General features: G+C 27.2%; 1 protein-coding gene across 3 annotated transcripts in view; it reads left to right on the plus strand.

The window, feature by feature from the left end:
- Nucleotides 1-11949: 11949 nt before the first annotated feature.
- The window catches only part of LOC7469853 (uncharacterized), a 51941-nt gene continuing 51719 nt past the window's right edge, over nt 11950-12171 (plus strand). For all 3 annotated transcript variants that reach the window (XR_008058183.1, XM_024591405.2, XM_052449434.1), the window contains exon 1: nt 11950-12109. The gene's annotated coding sequence lies outside the window, so the exon portion shown is untranslated. The remainder of the gene's footprint in view (nt 12110-12171) is intronic.

Here is a 12171-nt window from a genome sequence, read left to right on the forward strand (position 1 = left end):
CGAAGTAGGCATGTAGTCATCTGTTTTATCTTGTTGCCGAGATGAAGAGCTTGGAGCACTTTCTTGTGTGTAATATTTTCTTCATCATTAGCAGGGTATTGGCCGAGGTAGTGGATGAAGACCAGCTACTTGTTGTCGTGTGCAAATCCATGGAAGCTGCAAGATCTTTTGGAAAATCTATTTCTGGACGTTTTCCTGTTATATGCCTCGAGGATATAAGGTTTTATGGCATTTGTGTTGATGAAAATCATGGATTTTTATGAAATTGTGGTTGATTTTGTATTGCATACAAGTAGTGTTTAATGAAATACCTCTAAGAAAGTTTTAGTTCTTCTTTTTATTATTTTTGATAAATTTGTAATATTTAATTTGATGGTAAATTAATAATTATCAATTTAATGATAAAGTTATAATATTAATATTACTATGCTTCTTTAGCTATTAATTAGAATATAATATCAATTTTGTAAATAACACTCTTTTTGTTGACTTTTTTTTTGCGCTCAAGAGTGAAAATGTAAGTGTTAATCAATTTATAAGAGAATAGATGCAATGTAAAAAAAATAATTAAACAATAAAAGATATCATAACCCAATTTTGACCCTTGTTTTTCAAAGCATTTTAAGCATTGTCTCAAAAGCATTTAATTTTTTTTTCAACGTGTCATTTTTAAAATTGTTGGTTTTTCTCATTGAGTTGTTGTTGATGTTGCTCTTTTTAAAAAAATCAAAATACAAAAAAAAAAAAAGATAAGCCTTCAAGTTGTAAAAAATCAAAATATCAAAAGAATAGCCAGATTGAGATGTTTTGATAAGATGAGATAAAGAAAGGAAAAAAATTGAGGTTGAAATCCAAACTTGACCAAAATTAGAAGAATGTTTTAAGTCTAAGGACTTTTAGAAGTTTAATTGACTTATTTAAGGACTTAATTGAAGAAAAATTAAGTTTGAAAAAAATTTAAGTTGAAAAGTCAATTGGAAAAAAAATAGAAGAATTAAGTAAGTTCAATGACTTAATTAAACTTCTAATGGGTTTTATGAATTCAATCAAAGACTTTGAAGAAAAATCAAATTCGGAGGCCTAATTCGAATCAATTCTGAAAGATCGAAAGATTAGGGACAATTAAAACTTTGAAATGCTAAATTGATGCAATTAAAGGCTTAGTTGAAATAAATTTGAAGTATGAAATTCAATTGAGGACCACATTGAAGAAATTTGAAACCAAATATCACTTTGTAAAAAGTGCTTAAATTTGAGGGGGCAATTGAAGAAGGTTAAGGGTTAAATTGCAAGGAATCCAAAAGATTAGAGCTAATTGGAGGTAACATTGCAAAGTACCAAAGATTCAAGGACCAAATTGAGAAAGACCATAATTTCACTATTTATTGTATTCTTCTCCTAAAACAAAAGAAAAATGATGCCCAAGTGCTCACCCTTGAGCTCTAATTTCTACCTTATCCCTTCACCACACCATACAAATCTTATACCAACTAATACCTTGTATTTATAATTCTCTCTAAACCAAAATTTCAGCTCTTATTTCATTAAAAACACTAGTAGATTCTCTCCCAAGAACACTACCTAGCACTGCTCTACTTGCAAAGACTAACTTGTGTCCTTGTCTTTCATCCGCAGCTTTAATGAATAACTGGGATCTATTCAAGTCGAGAACCTATCAAGCAATTAGCCCTAGAACTTCTCCATTTCTCCCATAAAAATCATACAAAACCCACCCAAGCAGCGGGGGGAAAGAGCATTGCCATAAACACCATCTCCAAGCCATGACTACAACAACCTTCTCCTTAATTTTCCCAGTCTGAAACCAACTTAGAAACGGCAAAGCACACCACTGTTTCCACTTTCTTTTCACCCTCATTTCATCTCATTCCTTTTTTTTTTCTCCTTACAACCAGCAAACACCTTCATCTTCCTTAGTTTGATCCTCCACCTAGAGTTAACCTTTTGAAAATTCAAGCCAAAATAACTAAGCCTTGTAAAGGACCTTGTGGAGCATAAGCCTTCCTTACCCTCCATCCTTTTCGTTTAGTTCCAAAGCAATGATGTTTTTTTTAAAAAAAAGTCATTGGTCTTGCTCTCAAGTTATCAAGCTCATCAAGGGAGATTGGTTTTGGTTATTATCGGGAATAGGAAATGTTTACCATTTTCATACAGTTTAAAGATCATTTACGGCAAGCATCCATTTAGACAAAGATTCCACAAAAACAACAATAGCCGGTTTCTTTTTGAGAATGGAACTGAGGGAAGTATCATAGCAGCAACAGAGCTTTAGTTTCAGCCTTCAACTGGTAGCAGACCTCAGCAAGCACCACGACAACCAACAACATCACAGCTTCAGTTCCAGCAGCAGCTTCAGCTCCAGCAGCATCGCGGTCCAGCTTCCTCAGCAAGCAGCACCTCCGCTGCACCAGCGTAGCCTCTCCACAGCAAACAACAGCACAGTTTCCAGCGCAGCTCCTTCTTTTCCTGTTCCAGCTCTGCACTAGCACTGTGACATTCATTCCAGCAGCATCAGTCTCTCCTCAGCACCATCCTCTCCATACAGCAGCACCTCTTCTGCATCAGTGACAGTCCAACAGCTGACTGTTTGAGAAATAGTTTAAGATGAAAAAATAAGGAGTTGGCTTATAGACATGTAAGGTGTTTATTTATCCCAAATATAGATAATATCTCTAGAATATAACTAAATTCTTTAAATTTTTAAAATAATAAAATGATAAGATAAAGAAAAAAAAAATTGTTTTTTATTGTCTATAGTTTTCTATGCAGCAACAGGTTTTATTAGACTTAAAATTATTATAATGAAACATTATATCATTTAATATTATTACTGTTATAGAACTATATATCTTAATGGAAGAATTATATTCTAAATTAAATTAAATAGATGTCATTCAGTTTTATCTTAACAATTACAAATATTAAAATTAATTATAAAAATTAAAAAAATTAATTTAAAAATAAATTAATCTCACTGACGTATTATTAAGTGTCAAATAACATCTTTTAATATTATAAATATCTATATGATAGTATTAGAAAACCTTCTAGAAGAGTCATTCCATCTTGACTTTCATTTAATTTAATTTACTAAGTAATAAAAACTCAAATTTATAAATAATTGGAAGAAAGTATTTTTTTTTTATTATGAAATAAATATCCTTTTATTTATTTATTTACAAACAACAGACTCCAACGTGAGTAGCAGAAACTTCCAGACTAGCTACCTCTCATCAGTCTCGCTAGCAGAGGTTGTGCTCCTCAGGCCGTGACCATCAGATATCTCTCAGCAACTCCACTGCCAGCAGAGGTTGTTCTCCTCAATCACGCCAGCAGCTCCAGCAGCAGCAGCAGCGTAGAACTCTCCCAAAACCTGTGTAGTGAGGTATATCCTTTTTTTTGTTTTGTTGAAGTTGCTGCAAAAGGTGCATACCACTACCAGCACAGGTAGTTATTTGCATATAATAGCTTAAATTGCTTTTGTTTGGTAAAGAAATAATATAACAGAGGTGTTGCATACAAATATTAGGTTGATCTTTAAAATGAAGGGCTTTCTTGTTTCTTTGTTTATGGATTGGGTTTTTGTTCTTTAAAAGAAAAAGGAAGGTTGGGCCATTTGCTCTTCTAGCCAAATTGGACCAAGCTTGTGTTAAAGAACCCTGTCCGTGGGGTTTGGGTTGAGCCTACAAGGAGGTTAAGACCATGTTTGGCTTGACACAAATTTGTCAAAAAAAAAATGCAATTTTTGGGTTTCAAGGTTTGCTTGGCAAATACATCCCAAAGAAATTTTCAAGTATTTTTGCCTTTTGTAGTGTTTTGCCAAACATGTTCATAGAATTTTAATAAATTTTCAAAGTTTCTGATGATCATTTTACAATTAATTTTGAGTTCCTTATTTTTTTTTACCTTTTTGTATTTGATAGTTGGAATTGTGACTTTTACGTTAGACACCTCACTGGTATTAAATAAATCAGGGTCTTTCCACAAAAACAAAAAAAAAATTCTTTTAAAAATACAATTTTATTTTAAGTTGTACATGATCAAGTCTCTCAAAATAAATTATATTTAGATATTTTAATATATTAAAAAAATCACAAAAATAGTGGTTTTATTTTTTTCATGCATTTTTTGGATTTAGTAACCAGTTTATTAAAGATATGAGAACTTGACCTACATTTTAAAAATATCAAAAAAATATATTTTATTTGTCTGAATATCAAAGATTACAAACTTATACGTAAGACGTATTCCCGGTATTAAAAAAAAAGATACAAAAATATATTTTGACTCTAGAATAACTAGGTTTTAACCTGATAAGATAAGGACCTCCTTACCGATAATTTTAGAAAAAATCATAAAAAAAAAATTATTTAGAGAAATACTGTAGCAATCCACAGTGTTTTGTGAGGAAAACTACAACACTTTCCCCATATGATTTAGCTTTACAATAATAATTCTTAATCAACTCAATATTAAAAAAAAAAATTGACAAAGATAATTTTGGAAAAAATCATAAAAAAAATCATGTGGAAAAACACTGCAGCAATTCACAATATTTTAAAGAAAACAAATTACAAAACTAAATTCTCAATCAGCTCAATATTAAAAAAATAAAATTAACAGAGACAATTTTAGAAAAAAAAATTTAACAAAACAAAACACAAAAAAAAACAGGAGAAAAAAACCATGTTGGAAACACTGTAGCCATTCACAATGTTTTGTGATGAAAGCTATAGTGCTTCCCCACATGATTTAGCCTTATTTGTAATTACTTGTAATTGTAATTCTCAACTAGATCAATATTAAAATAAAATAAAATTGACAAAGATAATTTTTAAAAAATCATAAGAAAAAAAAACCATGTGAAGAGACACTGTAGCAATCAACATTGTTTTGTGAGGAATGCTACAACGCTTTTCTAACATGATTAAGCTTTATTACAAAGTTAAATTCTAATCAGCTTAATATTAAAAAATAAAATCGACAAAGATAATTTTGGAAAACAATATTACAAAAAAAAAACACAAAAAAAACTGGAAAAAAAACCTTGTGAGGAAAAACTGTATCAATCTATAATGTTTTGTGAGGAAAGTTATAGTGTTTTCCCCACATGATTTAGCCTTACTTGTAATTGTAATTCTTAACCAGCTCAATATTTTAAAAATAAAATTGACAAAGATAATTTTTTTAAAAAAACATAAAAAATAAAAAAAACCCATGTAGAAAAAAACACTGTAGCAATCCATAATAATTTGCGAGGAAAGTTATAATGTTTTCCCCACATATTATAACTGTAATTCTTAATCAGCTCAATATTAAAAAATAAAATTGAAAAAGATCATTTCGGAAAAAATCATAAAAAAAAACCATGTGGAGAAACACTATAGCAATTCACAATGTTTTAAAGAAAAAAATTACAAAACTAAATTCTGAATTAGCTCAATATTAAAAAAATATAATCAACAAATATAATTTTCTAAAATAAAAAAACTAAAATAGAAAAATCTTGTGGGAAAACACTGTAATAATCCACAGTATTTTAAAGGAAAAGAATTACTAAGTGAAATTTTCAACCAGCTCAATATTAAAAAAGTAAAATTGACAAAAATAATTTTGGGGAAAAAACCAAGGAAAAATAAAATAAAAAGAAAAAAAGGGAAAGTATTGTAGGAAAAACCAAAAAAAAAAAAAAAAAGAAAGTATTATAGCAATCCACAATAACATGTGAGGAAATCTACAATACTTTCCCCACATATTTTTGCTTTATGTATAATAAAATAGAAAAACCATGTGGGAAAACACCGTAGCAATTCATAGTATTTTAAAGAAAAAAATTACAGATCTAAATTTTTAACCAGCTCAATATTAAAAAAAGTAAAATTGACAAAGATAATTTAAAAAAAAAACAAAAAAGAAAAAGAAAAAAGAGGAAAGTATTGTAGGAAAAAAAAAAGAGAAAGTCAAAATGGGATAATGATTTAGCTACATTACTTTCCCCACATGTTTTAGCTTTATGTATAATGATTTTTTTTCCCCTGAAACTATTGTTTTTAACTATATGGGATAAACGATAATAAAATCAAGTTCAATTAAAAAAAAAATATCCTACCAAACTTGTAAACCGGAACAACTTGAGTTACCCTAGCAAATAGATAAACCATTTTAACCCTGTAAAAAGGAAAAATGAAAAGAAATAAATTACAAAAATTAATTTTCAATTAAATCAATATTAAAAAAATAAACAAAAAATAATTTTAAAAAAATAATAACAAAAATTTAAAAAAAGTGAAAAAAGAAAAGAAAAGGCAATACACTGATATTTTATTCTCTCTCGGAATCATTACTAGTGATTTAATTAATTACTCTCTTTGACTAATAAAATTTTAAATTATTAAAATATTATATTTTTAAAGTCTAACTTTTACATTTTAAAATAATACTCTTGTGCTAATAATTATTATTGTTGCATGGGATATTTTGGCGATCTCATTTAGTAAAATGAATAAATTAAAAAAACTTTCATCATTTAATTTTATGATAACTAGAAACTCTAGCTGATCTTCATATATTTTTATATAAAAATCGTTGTGCTAAAAAAAATATAAAAATCACCATAAAATATTATATTTAAAATAAATTGTATTGTTATTTGATTTTAATAATAATACTTATGTATTCATACTAATATTTCACCTAACTTATATTTATTGGAGATAAATTAAGGTTCGAAGTAATGGTAAACAAAGACTTTGATTTTGCCTTGTTTCTTCCCATTAAACAATTTAAATTTTTTCACTATAAATTGATTATTTTATCAAGCATGACTGACTATTATGATTTTTCCACTTGTTCCTTTGTGTCATGATTAGTCTAAGATGGCTTTGGTTCAATTCTATCCTAGTTTTTTTTAAAATAATATGGCACTTGATATTTTTTGAATTAATTTTTTTTTAGTGCTTTTATAGTTTTGAAGTGTTAATATAAAAAATAAAATAAAAAATTTATTTTAATATATTTTTAAATAAAAAATTATTTTTAAAAATATCTTCCAAAAAGCTCTTCAAGTAGTTTGTAGCCATCCACGGTATTCAATTTGCTGGAATAATTATCTATGAACTGACCTCTAACTCCAAGACGCCTCTCTCTTTTCAATTTTATGTTACTTTTTATACACGATATCACTGACCTTTTTTTTTATTTTATTTTAAATACTACGATAGAATGGAACCAAAACCATCTTACACTAATCATGACACTGAGGAACAAGTGGGAAAGTATTTTTTATTTGAAATATATTAAATTAATAATTATATATATATTTTTATAATTTTTATATAAAAATAATATTATTTTAATATATTTTCAATAAAAATTATTTTTAAAATATAATATATCACACTATCAAACACCTCAGCATTCTTCTTTGGTGGGCTGACTTGTTTAGGTAGAAGAGAGCGTTTGGAAACGCGGCGGCATTCGTGTTTCTAAAAAATTTAAATTTTTTTTGCTAAAAATTAATTTTTTTTATATGTTTCGGATCGTTTTGATGCACTGATCTTAAAAATAATTTTTAAAAAATATAAAAAATATCATTTTGATGCATTTTAGTATAAAAAACACTTTAAAAAACAACTACAATCACACTCCTAAACAGGCCGAAGTCTCCTTAGGTGTGCTGATACTTACATATGACTAATTAATTATTAGTCAATGAAAAACATATTAATTGTTCACATAACAAACGAAAACGTTGGGAAAGTTCCGGTTGGCTGCCCAAATTAAGGAAGTTGGCCAAATTTGGACGATACCGATACAAATAGGTTATAAATAGTGTAAATAGGTTAAATCTGATCTAAAATTGATATAAACCACACTTTAGATGTACAAATTTGTATCATACACATAGATTATTTATAATTTTACCATATATATGATTCTTTTTATTTTTTATGAATAATAAATAGTATTCAGGCAAATCCTCCAATAGATACTTAAAATCTAATGTTTAAAATATAAATATTTAAATTTTTTATTTGATAAATAATAAATAAAATATAAATATAACACAAATTCAACTCGGCCATATCTATTATCATCCTGAATTTTATTAGTCTCACAATCAACTATTTAAAAACTTTCACAATGTTGGGAATGATGGCATTAAAAAAATAAAATAAAAAGCGTCATTATTTCGTTATAGCCCAAGACATAATACATTATAGATTGGAACAATAAAATAATCATTTTATCTTTACTTTGTAAAATTATTGAATTGATTTTTTACTAGATTCATTGGTTATTATCAAATTGATTAAAGATAAATAAGTTTTTTTTTTTAATTTTTTTATTATAATAAAATAATTGAATTACCTTTTAAACCAAAAAAAATATTAAATTAGCTTCCAGGAGCTTTTCAATCATTTAATTTATTTTAGTATAGTAAAATGACAAAATTACTTTTAGAAGCATTAGCTACAAAACTCACTTTCAAAGGCTTTTTTGTCTTTTCAAGCTAGCTTTTTGTTTAATTTCAAGTTGATTGAGAGACTATTTGTTATTTTAATAAATATAAAATATATTTTTTTAAATGATTGACAAGTGAGTGAGGAGGTGATGTTGGTACTCTTTAAGCGATGCATAAGACATTGTTAAGTGTCCAAACACTGTCTTTTACGACGACATTTGAATCGGCATGATATCCCCTCCATGTCTGGGTGGCTCATGTTGCCAACATGCTTTTGGTTTGGCGCCGACAATATTTTTTTTTTCTCCTCCTCAAGTTTTACGCTTGACTTTTAAATTTTCAAAACAGCTTTTAAATTTATTTTTCCTTTAGATTTGGTTCATGTTGTTTTGAATATTATTTGTTTAATTTAGAATAATTTATAAAATTGATTTTTTTATTCAATTTTACCCCCTTTATTCTTTTCATATGTTAGATTTGGTCCTTATTCTTTTAATTACTATTAGTTTTATTTAAGATAATTTTTTAAATTAATTTTTTATATAGTTTTATTCTTTTTTAGTTTTTTTTCCTATTAAATTTGATTCTCATTTTTTTTGTTTGCTTGAAATTCTTTGTGGCTAATTCAAATATGTTATATAGATATGCATCTAATCACACATTTGTTCTTTTCAAGGGTTCTCTCCTTTTCTGATTTATGCTGTATAGACATGCTATCCTTAGTAACTTACCAATAAATATTTGACCTCTCAACAGTGACTAAATACGATTTCTTTAAATTTAGTCAAAACTTGACTTTCAGTTTGTTTGTGAAAAAATAATTTTTTTAAAAATAATTTCCTTGAAAAGTTAATTTCTAAAGTTCAAGAAAGATGAAATTATTAATTTTTTTTTTCAAATTTCATAAATTATTAGAAAAAATAAATAACAGTTAAAATAATAGAGACCAAATCTGACAGATAAAAATTTTGAAAGAGAATGACATTAAAAAAAATAAATCTAATTTCATAAATTATTTCAAATAAAATAAATAGCAATAAAAAGAATGAGGACCAAATTTGATATATAAAAACATTTTAAAAAAAAAGATAAGAGAAAAAATAAATAACAATAAAAAGAATGAGAACCAAAGTTGATATAAAAGTCAAATTAAATCAAATTCTAAAGGATGAAATTGAAAAACAAATTCAAAAAAGTATTAAAACAAAATGTATAGCAATTAAAAGATTGAGAACCAAATTTGATATAATCAACAAATAACATGATATTTTTGAATTTTTTATAACATCTACAAAGTGTTTTCCGTCTAAAATAAAAGAAAATGATTTTTTTTGAAAACCAAAATAAATTTCTTTTTAATAAGAAAGTATTATTCATTAATCAATTTTTTTTAATGATAAACAAATATAAAAAAGCATTATTAAATATACCAAATCAAATTTGAAATAATGAAAAGCTCTTTTGGAAGAAAACCCATAGTGAAGTTCATCAGACCATCTCTTTTAAGTGAAGTGCTGAATCTTTTGCCGCTTTGCCGTGAGTTAAATTATTATTTTTTAAATGTAAAACATATAAGGGTATGGTTAACACGATCTCTAATACAATGGATATAACTCAACTGGTCAGGCCCTGAGTTTACTTTTCAGATATTACCAGTTTGAGTGTCACAATCTTCAAGGCCACTGGAGGCTTACATGGTCGTTAACTTTAGGATCTTGGGGGATTAGTTGAGGTGCGCGTAAACTGGTCCGGTCACTCACGATTAACAAAAACAAATAATAATCTTGAACAAAAAATATGATGTGTATTAAATGACACGTTTTAAAATACTAAATGTCATTTAAAAAAAATTATCTAGACAATGACATACCGATTCGACTTAGACCAATCTTGTTTAACCTGTAAAATTCGCGACCTAGGTCATGAGTATGATAACCCCATTAAAAGCAAAACAAAATAAATTACAAAATTCAATTCTCCATAAACTCATATTAAAAGGTGAATATGATAAAAAAATATTTAATTAAAAAAAGGAAAGAAAAAAAATTAAATTGAGTCATTTCGTCAAACTCGTGACCCCGATTATGAGACTGAGATAACCCCACAAAAAGAAAAGCAAATAAGAATTATGAAGCCCAATCCATAACCAACCCAACGTTAAAAATGAAATTTAAAACAAAAGCTAATTTTATAAAAGAAACTAAAAAAAAAATTGAAGTCAACTCAGGCTAATCTTTTAAACCCATGACCCGAGCTATGATGTCATAATTATCTTAAAGAAGACAAATCCAAAAAAAGTCATGAAGCTCAATTCTTAATCAACATAACACAAAGGGATGAAATTGAAAATAAAATCATCTAAACAAAGAATCCAAAACAAAACAAATAGCAATAAAAATAATAAGAATAAAATTTAACAGAAAAATAAAATGACAGGACACCTTGCTATTTTGAAGACATATAAATTTAGAAGAAGTGAGAGAAAAAGAAAAAAAGAAAAAAAGAGAAAATAGAACCACGCGCCTCCAACATTCACAAGCACCACACCACTAGCAAGGGCTCCTCGAGTCGTACCTAATGTCCACCAAGAAAGGTGCGTTTCAGCACCGTATGAAGAGCGTGTTTGACAGTGTGGTTGCAGGTGCTTTTCAAATAACTTTTCGTGCCAAAATGCATGCCAATGATGTTTTTTCATTTTTTAAAAAATATTTTTGATATCAGCACATCAAAACGATCCAAAACATACAAATCATATTAAATTTTAATAAAAAAAAAAAAAAAATTTCAAATTTTTTGGGAACGCTGCCGCAGCCGCGTTCCCAAACGAGCTCGAAGTCGTATATGCCACTAAAGCATTAAATTTGATGTGGTGTTTTTACTGTGCACTACTTCAAAAAGCACAATTCATTATATTAAGTTATCCTAATTTTATAACCTGTGTCGCGAGTTAGCTTGATTGACTCGAGTTTTTTTTTAATTTATATTTTTTTAATATTAAGTTGATTTTTCATGATTTGTTTTAGTTTGCTTTCTATAATGTTATTTCGGTTTTATTACCCAGATAATGTGTTTTACAAGTTAATTTGGATATCAAGTTATTTTACTATATCTTTTTCTTAGATTTTTTTTTAATTCATCCTTCAGCAATATGTTTTTAATTTTTTTTTACATTAAAAATTTTGCTATGATTTGCTTAGAGTGTTTTTAACTGTGAAAATGCCACAACCGCTGGGTTCTTTTGTAATGTAATTGTAATTATTATTGCATGTAGCTTGATTAATTAAGATTTTGTTTGTTTTTATGTTTTAAAAGTATTATTTTAAAAAATTAATTTTTTTTATTTTAAATTAAAATTTTTAAATTATTTTGATATGTTTATATAAAAAATAATTTTTAAATTTTAATTTAAAAATATTATTTTAATATATTAAAAAAAAACATTTTAAAAACCAAGTAATATAATACTCCCAGTCACTCTGAGCGTGGGGTCCTTTTCCCGCCATATTCTTTCTTTCTTGTAGGATTTATCCCTATATATATATACATTCTCCCATTTGTGTTGTAACAATATAATACCGACAGAACAGAGCTACTGTTGTACGCCCACCAAGAATTTTTAACTCTCAGGTATGATCGTCCCTCTACTGCTTTAATCATACTCAGTTTCTTTACCTTCGGGTCATTGTTCT

The sequence above is a fragment of the Populus trichocarpa genome, chromosome 19, assembly GCF_000002775.5.
Source record: "Populus trichocarpa isolate Nisqually-1 chromosome 19, P.trichocarpa_v4.1, whole genome shotgun sequence".
Lineage (NCBI taxonomy): Eukaryota > Viridiplantae > Streptophyta > Magnoliopsida > Malpighiales > Salicaceae > Populus > Populus trichocarpa.